Consider the following 17,244-nt stretch of genomic DNA (forward strand, 5'->3'; position numbering starts at 1 on the left):
CATGTCTGGTGTTGCTGTTGGTACTCTTGTTCAGAGGACAATTGCCTAGCATTTCGGTGCTGGACTGCCCCAGGGCAGGACAAAGACTGATATGTTAGGGATATTTCTTCTCTGTGAAAGATAGTGAGCTAAAGACTCTGGGTAAGGCTCTTGTAACCAGGACTCATGTCTGGCAGAGAGTCTCCCAGGACCCCCCTTGATACCTGTATTATATTATACCATTGCACTACTGCATGGCATGGTTAAGCAAGACAAAGTCTCTATTGATTTTTATAACATTTTCTTAATAATCTTTGATCCATTGCATGATAAAATCCTCAGTAAAATCTCTGGGAAGGTGCCTGAGCTTGCAAAATTTCAGAATTGTTGATGAATGACTTCATAGTTTTACAAAATGTTACTTTTGTCGTGTTTTGAACAGCTTTTAATTTGGGGATTTGCCATGGGAAATTGTCTTTTTTGCCTTTGGTAAAGACGGATAAAAGTTGTCCAATTCAATTTTCCTAATTGCTGGCATGCACCTACATTTCACCAGGAATTATTGCACTGAAATAAACGTTTGAAAATGTATCCATATAAGACGTATGCACAATGACAAAGTTTTCAATTTAAAACAATAAGTGCTTACATTGTTACCGTAGTTGAAAAACATAAAAGATGTATGCAGAAACATACACTATGTATTGCTTGAACTGTGGAATCGGACCTTGCCTCTGGCTTGCTCAGCAGCAGAAATGCCTGAATGGTGTCCTAGTCCATGCATTTTATCATAAGCCTGGTTACATTGCAATACACAGAAACTGTGTATTGCTTCCACTGTGGAATTTGACCTGGTCTCTGGCCTAATACCTGATACACTGAAAATTGTTGACTCTGACTGAAAATTGTTTGCTCCGATCTCATCTCTGGTCTGCTCAGCAGCAGACATACCTGAATCATATTCTGGTCTGTAAAGCAGCTTCACTTCAACACTACAGCTAAGTCAATGCCTAGTCTGGGATGCTGAGGGAAACCCTTATTGATATATTTTTAGGTCCAGTTCATGTACTCTGGATGACAACCCTTATATAACACCCCTCTCTTAGAATCCCCCTGACCCCACTGAGCCAAGAAGTAGGTCTGTTTTGCAAGTTTAAAAGGTTTATTTGAGAAATATAACAATATATATATCTATCACACTTTTATAATAAATTAATATTGGATATCACACTTAAAATATGACAGTGATCAACAATTGATAATGTTCTACTGGTAACCTGATTTGGTTACTTAGAAGTAGTATAGAGGATGAGGTAGCTGAAATGCTTTATGGTTTCAAGGAAATACAAGGTGGAATAGATGCAGTACAGAAAATAAATTGATATGGTTTCACAAGAGATAATATGTTCACTTTTCCCCTGGTGGCAATTCACCCCCCCTATATGCAATGCAAGGAGATGGAAGTAACACACACAGTCTTCAGGAATACAATCAAATACAATACGGAATTCAGTTCCCCCCTCCCAGCAAGCTTAGACAACAGGTATGCTTTTTAAAACACGGGCAAGAGTGCTTTGTAATGTGGTGGCAAGGAAGTGAAAAATGCTAAAATTGCTTTTAATTCCCTATAGGAGGTTCAGGGTGAGTGGTAGACACTTTAAATCAGTTCAGGTCAGCCCTAACAATGGTTCAGGGATGGTTATTAGGTTGCAAACGAATTTTAGCAGTTCAGGCAAAAGCGGCTATCTTTTTACAGATGACAAAATCAGGCCAAATCGCAAATCGCACTAAATTTTGCGAGTGCGTAAATCGTGATTGCAGTAAAAGTATAAGGAGTATATGGACGATTTTGTGAAGGTAGTTTTTCGGATTTAAGTAAACTCAAAATGACAGGTGACAGCTTGCAGCTGCAGAATTGACAGGTGACAGTTGTGCAGCTTTAAAAATGACAGATGACACGATTTCTGGGAGGCTGTTCTAATTAGGTTAAAATAGTTTGGATTAGATTATTTTAACTAAGAGATTGGGTTCTGCACAGTTCTGGCAGATACTCACTCCTAATTTTGAAATGAATGGGCCTTGCAGTGGGCCTTCTAGGTTCAAAGTTCTGTAGTCTATGGGTCTCTGGTTTTGGCCTCTGTCTGGATGGGATGTCGGCCGTCAAAATGCTCCGCAGAAATGGAAAATGAATGTCTCTACCTGTCCCAGCAGTCTCTTTTTATGTGTTTTAAAAAGTGGGTGGAGAGGCTAGCATCACTAAGCATGCCCCTCTCTTGATTTGATAGGTCAATAGATTCTTTGGTCCCTGATTTGGGAAGGGATAGTGTGTCAGAGTGATGTCATTTTTATGACCTGCAGAAATGACACTCCCCTGGTCAATGTGCACACAAATCTATTCCTGATCCAAATACATATTTCCCAGGTACACAGTTGTTTGACATCACATACACATCATATATTACTAAAGATAGTCCCTGTCCTGACTCTGGCGTTTCTAGGAGCTTGCATTCAAAAATGGCAACTTATTTTCGATTTTAGTGGGTTTTGCAACATTGGTTTTTCATCAAAAACTATACAAAAGGTACATTTCCCTTCCACATATATCCCAGTAACTTTCCATGTCTCTAGCTTAAATACGGTGTCTACAATATTCATAATTAGCGGGGTTTTGCCCCAGAACATGGTACAAATCGGAGTTTGGACTCAAATCGTGAGAGCATTTGCCATACTAAGACTCTCAAAGTTGTACATTCCTGTCATTTGGTTACAATAAATTATCACTGTTTCTATAAAATATATATTTGTTGCAATTCAACTCCCCAAAGTGTTTGGGTACGCCTCCAGAAGTCTGGGTGGGTCAGTGATCACATGTCTCTCCTTGCTGGCAGAGGGCTGTTGACAGGAAACACTCAAAATTAACATATCCCATTCAACTGAAAGGGGCTATTGTCTCTCTCCTCCAGGCTGAAGGGGAAACCCCCTCCCTCTCACTCAGAAGGGCCATGTGATATCCTGCCTCCTGTTGTGAGTCTCTGGGGTGTTAAGAGTTCTCAGCCTCTTGGCCTCTGGGAATAACAGGTGGCTAAGATTTTCAATTAACCAACAAGCTTTAAAGTCCCTGCCCCTCTTGCAACTCCTAAATACAGTTTCCCTGTCAGAGTTTAGACCGCTAGAGCCGCCTTGGGGAATTTGTCGGTACTGCATCCATTTTTGAGTTGTCTTGAATTTGACAGGAGATTTTTGCTATTATTTTGATAGGCATCCTTACATTAGAGTGGTGATGTGGAACCCCCCACAAGAAGGTTGTATCTTTGGAGTGGTCTTGTGCCAAGTGCGCAGTTCTCCTGGATTCTGGGGTGAATGTGGGCGGCGACAGCTCATCCCCACATCCACCCAGTCTATTGATTTAGCATGGGTCAAAACCCTTCACAGGTCCATGCATTTATAAGTTCAATTACATTACAATATGCATGGACTGCATAGACTTGAGCCTGAACTTATGACCCGAATAACGTAGTTGAAAAACATAAAAGGTGTACACACATATACACTGCATATTGCTTAAACTGTACAATCTTATCTGGTCTCTGGCCTGCTATGTAGCTCAAATATGTAAAATGTGAACGCTAATTTAGGAAGAGCTTCGAAACACAATGTGCATGTACATTTTCAATATGTACATTATACAAACTGAGAACCAAAGTGCGTATGACAGTCATCTTAAGTGAGATTACACTACAAGGATACCCTAGTATGAAAACATAAAAGGTTTATGCAGAAACAAACACTGCATGTTGCAGTTTTCAGGAGATGTAATTAATGTGCATGAAAGAGACGTATGAGTTTTCTAGTTTGTACATTAAATAATTTAAATCTTCTGAAAGCTCACATAAAAGTCAGGGCTTGACTTTCATGTATGTTTTTATGAGATGTACATTGCATACAAGTACAAACTGTAAAAGTAATATAGCTTATTGAGGATATTGAAAATAAGCATCAAAGTTGGATTAGACTTTAATGTGAGCTTTCATATGTATAGAAGTCATACAATGCATAACTAGAAAAAAGGTACATTTTATATTAAATCCCTACCCATACATGTGAGATGAGCATTGCATATATGTACATGAATAACACACATGGTCCTATGACACATGCCACGAGGTTCTTTGTCCTGTCCGCTGACCGTCTTGCCCCTTCACCTTCCCCCAGGTCGAGCCGACCGGGGCAGTCCTTATTTGGTCATGCACTTTCCCACAAAAAACAATGCTTTCGCAGGCTTCTGCATGCCTTGTGTGTGCCTCCAAGATGTGGGCTGGAATGTCTGGTCCCAATACACATCCTGGGTGCCAGAGAGTCTAGAGTGTCCTGAATGCCTGGGACCACCGTGGTCCGTGATAGGTCCACGTATGGTGTGAGTGTTTGTGAGCAGATCTCCATTGAGCCCTTTCCGTTTTGGCGTGAAGGGAACTTTGGATAAGAGGAGGCTGAAAACACTACTACCATGTCAATCTCCTGAGTTCACACCTGACAAGGGATAAGGAGCCAAGTACCCTGCAACAAGAAGCTGAGTCGAGGAACCACTGGTGACCTGCTGAAGGTTTGGCACCCTGAGCCGCTGTCGTCCTTCGAGGCCCCTCTGCATCTTATCGTCTTATAACGTCTGCAAAGGCGCTTCGACCCATTGGAATAGTGGGATCAACTATTCCCGGCACCTTCATCAAACCCTGCAAGTAAACCTCTTCGGAAGTGTCCCTGGGCCAACCCGTAGGCTGACCAGTTTACGCAGGACGCTTTGCTCTGTCACCGCCGCAGTTTCAGGGAAGCCCTCGAAACTTGGTTTACTGCTTACTCTGCATCCACGGCAGCCTCACACCGAATTTCATACACTTGGCATTCCCAGGTCTGAAGTGAGACGAGTGCGCCCGGACCAAAGTAAACGCGGTTGCCGTGTTGCCCTGCTGTGGTAACAACCTGTGCCCGTCCGCTGCATTTGGGACACCCTCGACCCTGCATCCTGCTACGCAGAATCTACACGGTGTCAAGACGTCCTGATCATTGCAGCTGAACCTGCCAGCAACATGAACTGAACGGGAGAAGTCTGGGTCTGGCTGCGTCGGGGACCGGTGAGTAGTCCATACCCCAACCGGTGACCCCTCGTGCAGGAGCCCATTTCTTTTCTACCACTGTTGAGAAATAGCGACTCTATCCCGCACTCTCACCGTGCCTCTGCCCACAAGTGGAGGCCTTGCTTGAGTAGTGGGGACTTGCTCTGCATCGCTTCATTCACCTTCCTGAACTGCCCGATATCGTCGAAGAGGCCCTCTTTTGTCCATTGGCATCAGCGCGTGGAGGTACTTTTGAGCATAAGGCTCCTCTCTTCGAAGGGCTTGGACTTCAACCTAGTTAGGTGTATTTCAGATGACGAACTGGGTCTAACGATTACTTGCACTGCCTGTTTATCTCCCCAACTAGGTGGTCTACATATTACGTGCTCCTAACTCCTTAGACCCCACGGTCTTGTATATATATTGTATTGATTATGATGTGTTGGTTTACTTAAGTATTATTGTGATTCTTTGCTATGGTCGATGTTACAAAGGCCTTGTAATAAATGTGTCTATATTTTTAATATAACACCTGTCTGGAGTAATTTGTAAGTGTCCTTGCTTTGTGTGCTCATTGAGGTCTTTCCATCACCATCACCCCTCTTGAGACATAGAGGGTAATTCATAGAAATTCGCACAAAAGTGGCGCACGCGGCTGGCGCACAGTGTCCTGTGCGATACACTGCGCCAGCCGCGTGCAAAAAAATCCTTTTCATCGTACAGCGAATTCATGGATTTTAGCCTCCGAAACCAGCCAGGGCGCAGCGACCCTGCAGCAGCGCCAGTTACGCCTCCAAGAACGCCCTCGCGCAAAGAAAAGCCTTCAAAATTCCCAAATCATCGCAAAGGGCTGCGCTAACCCTAGATCAGTTAACAGGGCTGCCAAACGTCAAACGCAAAGCGGGGAACGTGTATTTCAGTGGTTCTCGGGAAGTTTCACACGCGATTGTCCTGGGTACATGTACATCAGGGGTGCGTGGGAAGTAACACACGCAATTCCATCAGGGCATGTGTATTCCAGGGGTGCGCGGGAAGTATCACACGCAAAAGCAGCAGGGTACGTGTATTCCAGGGGTGCGCGGGAAGTATCACACGCAAAAGCAGCATGGTACGTGTATTTCAGGGGTGCGCAGGAAGTAGCACACGCGATTCTATCAGGGTAGGTGTATTCCAGGGGTGCGCGGGGAGCACCACACGTGAATTGCACGTGTGGGTCCTCCCAGGTGTACCCTCTACACCCTCCACGGCCCCTGCAGGCTGCCCACACCACAGGGGCCTACCCTGCACATGTCCCGCAGGCAGCCCATCCACCATGCCCATGCTCCCCAGCCAACCCACATGTCACCTTGCACTACTGCCCACCAATGCATGTCCCCCTGCACCCCCCCAACATCCAGGGGCACCCTCCACCAGGCCCCCTCTCATGTCCAACTCATGTCCCCCTGCACCCCCACCCCCCAGCAGTGCAGGGCACCCTCCACCAGGCCCCCACTCATGTCCAACTCATGTCTTCCAGCACCCCCACCTCCCAGCAGTGCAGGGCACCCTCCACCAGGCCCCCACACATGTCTCCCAGCACCCAGGGGCACCCTCCACCAGGCCCCCACTCTCCCATCACCCCCACCCCCCAGCATCCAGGGGCACCCTCCACCAGGCCCCCACTTATGTCTCCCAGCACCCCCACCCCCCAGAAGTGCAGGGCACCCTCCACTAGGCCCCCACACATGTCTCCCACCACCCCCACCCCCCAGCAGTGCAGGGCACCCTCCACCAGTCCCCCACTCATGACTCCCATCACCCCCACCCCCCAGCATCCAGGGGCACCCTCCACCAGTCCCCCACGCATGTCTCCCAGCACCCCCACCCCCCAGCAGTGCAGGGCACCCTCCACCAGTCCCCCACTCATGTCTCCCAGCACCCCCACCCCCAGCATCCAGGGGCACCCTCCACCAGGCCCCCACTCATGTCCAACTCATGTCTCCCAGCACCCCCACCCCCAGCAGTGCAGGGCACCCTCAACCAGGCCCCCACTCATGTCCCCCTGCACCCCCACCCCCAGCACTGTGGGGCACCCTCCACCAGGCCCCCACACATGTCCCCCAGCCAACATGTCATCACAATCTAGATCCCTGGCCCTTATGGTCAGCCTCCAAATGCCAAACACCCACCCGAGTATTGCATCCACCCACTTAGGAATGGCAATAACATGATAGAACCCCAATTGCAAGTTTGGAAATGAACACATGTCCCTCACATACACCCAATGGGTGTCAGTGAATGTCAAAACCCATATCATGATATGCATGAAACCAATGAGATGATACTACACATTGAAGTTTGAAGAAAAAATATGTATTAAAAGCAACATAAATTGAATCAAAAATAAAACAAAAATGGGAATTTAAAAAAAAAAAAAACAGCATGTCCGTGAAATAATGCAAAACCACAAATCATAATCCAAAGGAAAGGTGTCCAAAGTCACAGTCCACAAAAGTAAATTCAATGGAAAATTAAAATCGAAAACCATTGCTCCATGGGTAAATCCTAAAAAAAAAATGAAAATCCAACAGTCAACTATATACAGTTAAACAATCCAGGGTCCATGATCCCAACAGAAGAAATGAAACCTAAACACCACCTAATAAAAAAAAAAAAACTATATACAAAAATGTGGCCCATTGTCCAAAAGGTAAAAAAAAAAAATGCAAAACCAAAGGAAACCTAACAATAACTACAGAACTATTTACAAGGGCAGCGGGCTAGTCCGACGGCTCACTTTGGGATGTTCCGGCCCAGGGCATCATCGAACTCCTGCTCAATGTCCCTGAGGCGGTCCTCCATGGACCCGAGGGTCTGCAGGGCCGTCGACATGTTCACCTCCAACTCCCTGCGGATTGCCTCAAGGCACTCGGCCCGCCTCAGGGCCCTCCGCATGGAGTTCTCCGCCCTGACCATCGTGAGCCGTGCCTCTTCCGCCCGCTTCCGCTCCGCATCTATGGTGTGGCCCAACCGCTGCCACACGGAAGACACTTCCCGTCCTCGGTCCTCCTGCCCTCCGGCCGATGCCTGCCCCTCCGATATCGAAGGCCCCGAGCCATCATGGCTCCCACCACATTGCTGCTGCTGCTGTGCCTCTGCCCGTGCACTGCCTCCTGCTGCCTGCACATCCTCCGCTGGCTGGGGTGCAGTCGTTGATGTGGCCACCCCTGCTGGACGTCCGACTCCCGACTTTGGCAGGGATGCCTCCTCCACCAGCCTGGCCGCACCGTCAGAGGCAGCTCCACAGGGCACCCAGGTGACTAATGGGTGGGAAGATGGCATGGAGGACGACTGGCGCATAGGGGGTTCAGTTGAGGAGGGGGTCGGAGCAAGCCCCATCAAACGGAGGAATCCGGCCTGGGTGACCTGTCCCAGTAGGCCGACGCGGTCAACGAGCCATTCGAGATGACGTGCAGTCTCCTCATGAAAAGACTGCAGGTCACCTCGCATGGCCAGTTGACGCAACACCACACCAGTCAGGACAGGCTCAACCCGGACCCAGATAGCCACGTCCACAGGCAGAGGAAGGCCAGTTGTCGTGAGCTCATCCCCTGCCTGAAAACATGTCTTGACGTAGGCATCCCTGCTGGTGCAAGATGATGCAGGGACAGGATTGCACACAGGCACCTCCGCGGCGACCTGTGCTGCCTCCTGTCCCTGGTCCTGCACTGCACCACTAGCACCAGTGGAATCCCCACCTCCAGACCCAGTCTCTGTTGCTTGCACGGCCTCCTCCTCCACCAAACCCCCCACCAACCTGGATGACTCCGTGCCATCTTCCCCCGTTGGGCCCTGTGGTGTCCCAGCTGCCCCTTCTGCTGCCGAGGAGTCCAACTCCGACCTCTGCCTCTTTGACCTCCCCCCGGCAGCTCCGGCCTGGGACGCGGCACCGGACTCCTCACTCTCTGACGAGATCACAACCTGGGAGGGGAGCCAGGCCTTGCGTCTCCGGCTGGCGGTGCGATCCCCGCCGCTGTGCTCCACAGCACCTTCTCTGCCCTCTTCATCAGTTGACGCTGCAGACAGGGAGAAATAAAACACAGGCATCAGGGCACTGTACAATGGACACATCCACACATGACAGTTGTACATGAGTGGCATTGGCAAACCTCAGACATGGCATCACAATCGCCAACACACATGTCATTTCAACTTGCACACATGAGGCATACCACAGCCATATCGCAACTGCCAGCACCATCCATACACATACAACAGCATGAGCAGGCAAAGGTGAGCCAGACATCACATGCAACACAGAGAGTGCACTACACATGCACGCACACCACCATACTTGCATGCATGTGTACACCTCTGCCAACTGTCGCAGTGTTCAGATGGGCATCTATGTCACATCTGCCAATCAGGCTTCCACATCCCGCTGTCACATGCATCCATGTTGCATCACTTTTGCACCGTTGTCAAATACACACACATGCACATGTACACAGTGCTGATACATGCAGCTGAAAACAACATACATGTGTGACATCACGAACATGCCTACTTACATACACATTCATCCAAACATGTGTACCCACACAACTGCATTTGGCATGCAAGCCTACACACACAAGCACCATCCATGTCTCACACATGACAGCCCTTGCATGTGTTAGCCTCACGGCCGTGTAGACCCCCACCCATACTCGGCCCCATACAAACAGATGTGCAACCTGCACACTACTGGCACATCACCACACGCACAGCTTACAATCATGATGCATGTACACTTACTGATCAACTCCAGACGGGTCTGCCTCTCAAGGACCTGGACGTGGAGCGCTGGGGATATGCGTTCCAGGACCCTCATCTGATCTTCCGACAAGTGGCCCCGGCGCCCCTTAGCATCCGCTGCCTTCAAGAGGCGCCGGGCCTTGTTGAGGGTCCTGGACCTGAAGTCCTCCCAGCGCTTCTTGACATATTGGAAGTCGCGGACTGCCACCCCGTCCGCGTTGATGGCAGTCACGATGTCCGTCCAGATCCGAGTCTGTCCTTCCTTGTCGGCGCGGGAATTCCGAAGAGGGCATCATACTGCCCCAGGACTTGCTCCTCCAGGACACCAACTTCGGTGGCAGTGAAGCTGGTGCCCCTCTGCCTCTCTGGCCGGGGGTTGTCACTGGTGCCAGATGTTGCAACCCGACATGACAACCCCAGAGGCAGGAGTGGGTGGGCAACTGGGTCCTGGGGCTGGGCTGTGGAGCGATGGAATCCCAGTCAGGAGTCTTCGGTTCCAGCAGGGGTGGTCACAGCAACAGCACCCCTGGCTGATGTGCAGGCAGCAAATGGCAGGGCACGTGGGCAGCAGGAAGTCAAGCAGCAGCAGATGGCAGGTGGGAGCGTGCTCAGGGCTCTGGGGGGCAGTAATTCAGCTTTCTGGGCAAGAGCGTGGTCTTCCGTGTGCTTACGCGTGGCCAGTTTGATACGGAGTGATTTGGAACATGGAAATCCTGCACGTCTGCGTGTAATTCTAGGAAAGGCCCTTAGCGCGTAAGCGCGTCAGCACACGTACGTTAATTCATTGGCCCAAAGGCACCCATGCGCATCTATGACGTCACGGGCATGGGCGTAAAGAATGGCGCGTGTAAAAAAAAAAGATACACGTCCGAGTGTCAAAGCGTGTAATTGGTGGAAATGGCCTCATCGCGTATGCGCGTCTGTGACGTGTGTATAAAAGGTATGTGTAGAACGCCATTTCCTTGTACGTGCTTTTCGTGGAGAGCGAGTGGGTGAAATCTGTACTTCTTGTCGGTTCACACGCGATTTACTTCACAGCGTTTCAAGTTCGTACTCCCTGTTACCTTCAACAGCTTTTTCTCTCTTCCTCTTTTTCCTGGGCCTGTTTCCTCAAACAGCGTTCCCTTCTACTCTTGTCCTGTCTCCTCAGACAGCATACAATTCTTCTTTTGGCGGGGGTGTTGCCAATGCGCACATTTTTCACGCTTTTGTTCCTGGCAGACGGTGAGTCGCGCACGTATTTAACATCTGTGCTTGCCCCGTGTGTCGCATACCCCTTCAGAGGTCATTCTAGGCTGCGTGCGACACGCATACGTTCAATCTTGTGTTTCTGGGTGCCACAGCGTAGTGCAAGTTTATTTTTCCACACACGTGGTCTAGGAGGGGTTGCGTGCACCTTACTTCCCTTTTTTGGGGTGCCTGTGCGTTGCGTGACCCGTCATCTTTCCCCAGGGGTGACATACAGCCTTGCTAGAGCACTAGGGTACGATTACCATCTGGTAACCAACCCCTTTGACCCCCAATCGCCCAGGACAATAGTTCACAGCGACTCCCATACGCACAATAACATCAGTGCCATGGCTGGGAGGCGAACAAGCCGTAAGGGTGGCAAAGGTGGCCGAGCCCCAAGTGGTGGCCGTGGTGGATCCGGTAGGGGACGTAGCCGTGACTTGCAGGGTGCCCCTAGCCCCCCATGTGTGGAGGACCAGTCAGGGACACCCATGCCCCCCCCCTGGTTGAGGGTAACGTGGCCGACACCATTCATGCTCAGCCCCTGTTGGACCAGCCCACTGTGGAACCAGACCTGGCACAGGTTGACTCCATGGCTGACTTCCAGGTCAGCAGGTCTAGGCGCCGGTGCACGTTGGTGTCATCAGGCCACGTGGTTCAGGGGCAGCTAGGTCATCTGCTGCCCCGCGTAGGCAGGCTGGGGAGGCTGCAGGGGCAGCTGCGGCTCCATCCACCCCACCTCTCACACACCCAGCCAGGACATTGTCGGTCCAAGTCCATCCTGCTGACATTCCCACTGACACCATCACACTTGAGCTAATGCCTGCACCAACTCCCATGCTGAGTGTGCAATCCCACACTCCTAGTACAGAGTCCACCGGGGCTCCTGCCCCTAGTGTCCAGAGTGGCGTAGGACACGCAGGATCCCCACCACCTTCCAAGCGGAAGAGGAAGAGTGCTCGTCCAGTAGAGGCTGATGCCCCAGACACGGCTACACAGTCCGGCCCGTCAAGGAAGCCCAGCTTCAATGAGGCCGAACTGAATGCACTTGTAGAGTATGTGTCCGCACATGACTGCGAAATGATGATTGTTGCAGGATCCAAGACCACATCTGCACAACGTCTGGCACACTGGCAGACCATCGCGGACATCATAAGTGCCCTTGGAATCGTGAGGCGCACAGCGACTGAATGCTACAAGCGCTGGAATGACCTGAAGCGCAGGGCAAAGAATAAGCTGGCCTCAAGTCATGCCGCTACTCTAGTGACTGGAGGTGGGTCTCCAGCAGAGGATATAGAACTCACTCCACATGAGCATGTTGCTGGGACCTACGTCACGGTGGAACAGATCCAAGGCGTGGGAGAACTGGCAGATTATGAGGCTTTGTCCGGTGAGTGCACATGCATGTGTGTGTCATCCATGTGCATGGTGTGTGTGTGAGGGCTTCTGTTTGGGTGCCAGGTGAGGGTGTGTGTACCTGAGTGGTTTGGGTCACCCTTGTGCCTCATCCAATACATTCTGAGCACCAGCATTTGGGTATAGCAGTATCCCTTCTGCCAACATTAGACATCTAGCCCAACACCACGCCAGTTGCCCTTGAAGTGTCATCTTGCCACAGCATTGTTGCTTATTTTCCTCTGTTTATTCAGGCAGATTGTTTGCATACCACCACTTTTACTAGGCATTTCTCAGTCCTATTGTCACATGTCTGACATGGCTATGGTACAGTGGACTGGCTTTGTTTCCTGGATATGATTTGTTTAGACATGTCCCTGTGCAATAGGACCATTTTGGACTGGCAGCTCCAGGTTAAACATTTGAACCATTTCAATGAAAATAATCAATTTCATGAGCAAACTAGACTGAATGAACAATTGGTGCCCTCCTCTCCCTCTTCACTTTATGGCTAGGGTACATGGCATCTGTGTGATGGCATGTGTATTTGACCTGCCAATCATAGGCCAATGTGTGATGCCACTGCTAGGCAGCATGCAGCAAATGTGTTCATCTTCCATCTTGGTGTCATCAATGTGTGCCATCTGCCTCCCCTTCACACGCAGTGACGGTGCATGCATGGGAGGGTTTTAGTCATGTGGGACATGTGTCAATCAGGTACTGTTTCTGTAGCTTCTCAGCCCTAATTGTGTGCCATAGTGCTAATGCCTGTTTCCATTTGTTTTCTTTTATGTCTTTGCAGGGGATGATGCACTTGATACTGCTGGGGTTGTGGAGATGGTGCAGACCCAGGAGGGGTCTCAGGCCCGACCGACCACCAGTGAGGGACGTCGTGTGGTGGTGGGTGAGAACCCACAACTGCTGCAGGTGGTGCTCTCAATGGGTGTATCTGGCTGCACCTCCCCCGAGCTGTATTCAGGTGTCGATTTGGATGATGAGACCTATGTGCCATCGCAGGTGAGTGTTCCTGGGAGGGATTCTGTTCTGTCCGACCCACCTGTACCAGGGTTAGAACCCTCAATGGGGATGTCAGTGTTGGCAGGTACGCCTTTGGTGGTTACGGATGCAGGGTCACACTCTGCAACATCGGATCCTGTTCCTGGGCCAGCAGATCAGAGGGGGAATGCAGTCCTGCAGCCTCAGGAAGTGCCAGCACAGCAAGGCGCAGTTCGCCTTGCCCCAGACAGGTGTGGTGCCCACTGACGTGGTGGCCGTACGCCACCTGGCAATACCGCATGGGAGCAATCCATATACGGTATGGCAACCCAACAGGCAGCATCGTCAGAGATGATGGCTCAGGCCATGGATAGGGTGGCCACTTCCATTGTCCCCCCCGAAAGGCTGATGGAGCGACTACAGCAGGCAACAGACTCCATCTGCCAGTCACACAGGGAGGACATGTTGGCGTCCGACAGGGACAGGGACAGGCAGGCGGCACTGGCGACTCTGCGGGAAGCCATTTCCATAGAGTCCCAGGGACACAGGGAAGCCCTGAGGGTGGAACTCCTTCACCTCAGGACCACTCTTGTTGAGCTTGAGGCTTCAACAAACAGAAGGACAGAACAGCAGCTGGAGCGTCTCACACGTACGCTCTCAGCTGAGATGCAGGCAACTAGGGTGGAGGTCCGGGCATCCCGTGAGTTGTTGCATGGGGACCTACACACAATTATCCCCCAGAACGAGACCTTCCACACCTGCATGCTTTCTGCCATGGAGGACCAGACTAGGGCGTTGCGTGGGCTGCCTCCCATAGTGCCACCACCTCCTGATGCAGCTGCAGAGGGTGAGGTGAGCTACAGCAGTAATTCTCTCACAATAGGGTAGCCGTGCAGGCCATGAGCCCATGGAGGTGTTTTTTTTCGCAAGATCCACACAGGTGGGTTTTGGTGTGCACCCTGTCCTCGGACCTCCTGGGTGGCCTCCCCTACCCCCCGGGTGGCCTCCCCTACCCCCCGGGCCCATTAATGGCCATTTTTTTTTTTAATTTTTGTTTTTTGGACAGTGTGTTGCCTTGTGTGGCTCCCGTGGGCATACGTTGTATTGTGGCTGGGCACATGCAGGCTTGTCATGAATTTGGGTCAGATGCTTGGGTTTGTGTGACACACACCCCTCCTGCTTCCCGTTTCCATGGGCTTGCAAAGGGTGTGCCCAAGTGACATTGACGTACATGGTGACGTTGGACTCCCATTTAATGTGTGGGCAGTCTGTAGTCAATACTGTGTATACATTCCTAGTGCATATTGTTGTTGTATTGTACACTGCATGGTGTATTGATATGTGCCTCTGCATCCATCTCATCCTCCTAATTTGCAGGTCCATTTCTCATGTCTTCACAAGGCGGTCTACCTTGGAACTGGAGTCCATGTTGTAAGCAGTGCACCTACACTCTTGCGTGGCGCTAACACTGTATACTTGGAAGTGTTCGAAGTGCTGGCATTATCAGGTAGTGAGGCTACCAATTTTTTAAGTCTGTAATGTCATGTTTATGGTAGGGTGGAGGTTGTGTAGGTGATTGGTATTCTTGGTAAGTATTTGGTAATGTGTGTTGTAGGTCCTGCATTACTGTGAACATTTCATGTGCGGCCAGTTTCCATTAGGGACACTGTAGTTGGTGACACGTGGGGCATGTTGTGGGGATTAATTTGTTTGCTCTCACATTGCATGACATGCCATGGTGTGTTGTGTGGCCGTGCCGGGGAGGGGTTGGGTGGCATGGCACTGTTCTCATGTAGTATTTTGCAAGTGGGTATTCATTTCTGCTGCATGGAAGTGTGTCTTTTGGTGACACTGCATTGGTGGTGTTTGTGTAGGTAGGGATGCACACATTCTGACACTTCCACATGAACAATCTCAGGCTGCTATGGTTCTGACAGTTGACAGTCCCTTTGTTCGTCATAATTGTCGGGTCGAGTCATCATTGCTTATCAGATGGTATGTGCCAGGGCTGTGTGCACTCCACAGGGGTGTGATTTCTATGTGAAGTAATTAGCCACCAGCTGCGTACGGGCTGCCTCACCTGGGGCCCTTTCCCCTCCCATGCGCAGCGGGCGTGCATGTGGTTGGGGATGTGGGGGCACCACCATGTCCACAGCCAGGCCCTGGCGTGTTGCAACATTGTGCAGGACACATGCTGCCACTATGATCCTGCACACTACTGGGGGTGCATATAACAGCTGCCCGCCAGAACGGTCAAGGGAGCAAAAGCGTGACTTGAGCACTCCGAATGTGCGCTCCACTATGCCCCGGGTTGCAATATCGGCTGTGTTGTATCTTACCTCGGGAGGCGTGATGGGGTTCCGAATTGGCGTCATCATGTGGGTGCTCAGAGGGTAGGCACTGTCCCCTGGTGAGTAGGTGATGGGTATCATTAGTGGGGTAGTGACATAACTCTGCATCTGACATGCATGCATGTGCAGTGGCATTCATACTCACCAAGCAGCCATGTATCGCCATGCCGCCCAGCTTCTAGGTCCCGGCTTAGGGTAGACATTCGGTAAATGAAGCTGTCGTGGGTGGACCCTGGATAGTTGGCATATACTGAGGTGATGATTCCCTTGGCATTACAGACTACCTGCACGTTGATGGAATGCCAGTGCTTGCGGTTCCTATAGATGTGCTCAGATGCCCTGGGGGGACGTAGTGCCACATGGGTGCAGTCAATGACACCTAGCACTTTGGGGAATTGTGCGACACCGTAGAAATCCAGGGCGGCAGCCTGCCTTTCTGCAGGTGTCCTGGCAGGTATATGTGCCTGCGGACTGATGGGCGTACAGTGATGATGTTCAAGACCTGGTGTAGGCAGCGTTACTGCGTGGCCTGTGACACCCCACCCACTATGGCACTTGTCCGCTGAAATGATCCAGTGGCCAAGAAGTGCAGTACATTAAGGACCTTCTCCAGGGGGCTTGGGAGCACAGGGTGGGTGATGTGAGGTCATCCTCCCACTCACTGACAAGGTCCAGTATTATGTGTGGTGGAAACCTGTACCTCCAATACACCAGGTCATCAGGCATCCCAAAAAGGCTGGTTCTGGGAGTGAAAATTCGGACCCTCACTATCCTCCTCCTCATTTGGTAACCCACGGCCACTGCTGCTAGGAACGGTATATTCATCCTGGCGTCTGAGCTTGTTTGTTGTTTGCGCGTACTTTAATGCTGCACGGGTCGACCTACGCCTGCTTCATGCTGGTGTACGTGTTTCAGGATTGGACCATTTATTTTTTGGCGCGTTGTAGGCGACCGTGTGAATCTTCCCGCCCACCCCAGGAATACACGTAACACGCTCTCCCAGGCCCAGTCGCGAGTAAATATTCCCGCCCACCCTGGAATACACGTACCCCACTCTCACAGGCCCAGTTGCGTGTCGAACTTCACGCGCACACCGAAATACACGTACCCTGCAAATTTGCGTGTGAAACCTCACACGTACCCCGAAATACATGTTCCCAGGGCAATCGCGTGTGGAACTTCCCGCGAACCCCGTAATACACGTAGCCTGCAGGTATCGCGTGTGGAAGTTCACGCAGACCCATAATACACGTACCCTGATGGTATCGCATGTGAGACTACCCGCGCACCCCAGGAATACACGTACCCAGGCAAATCGCACGGCTGGGGGGTGGGGGTGATGGGAGACATGAGTGGGGGCCTGGTGGAGGGAGCCCTGCACTGCTGGGGGGTGGGGGTGCAGGGGGACA

General features: G+C 50.9%; 1 long non-coding RNA gene across 2 annotated transcripts in view; it reads right to left on the bottom strand.

Annotated features, from left to right (window-relative positions):
• The window catches only part of LOC138516673 (uncharacterized), a 123,989-nt gene that overhangs the window by 43,051 nt on the left and 63,694 nt on the right, over positions 1-17,244 (bottom strand). The gene's annotated exons all lie outside the window — the stretch shown is intronic.

Source organism: Ambystoma mexicanum, chromosome 6q, assembly GCF_040938575.1.
Source record: "Ambystoma mexicanum isolate Mex_15411 chromosome 6q, UKY_AmexF1_1, whole genome shotgun sequence".
NCBI classification, from domain to species: domain Eukaryota; kingdom Metazoa; phylum Chordata; class Amphibia; order Caudata; family Ambystomatidae; genus Ambystoma; species Ambystoma mexicanum.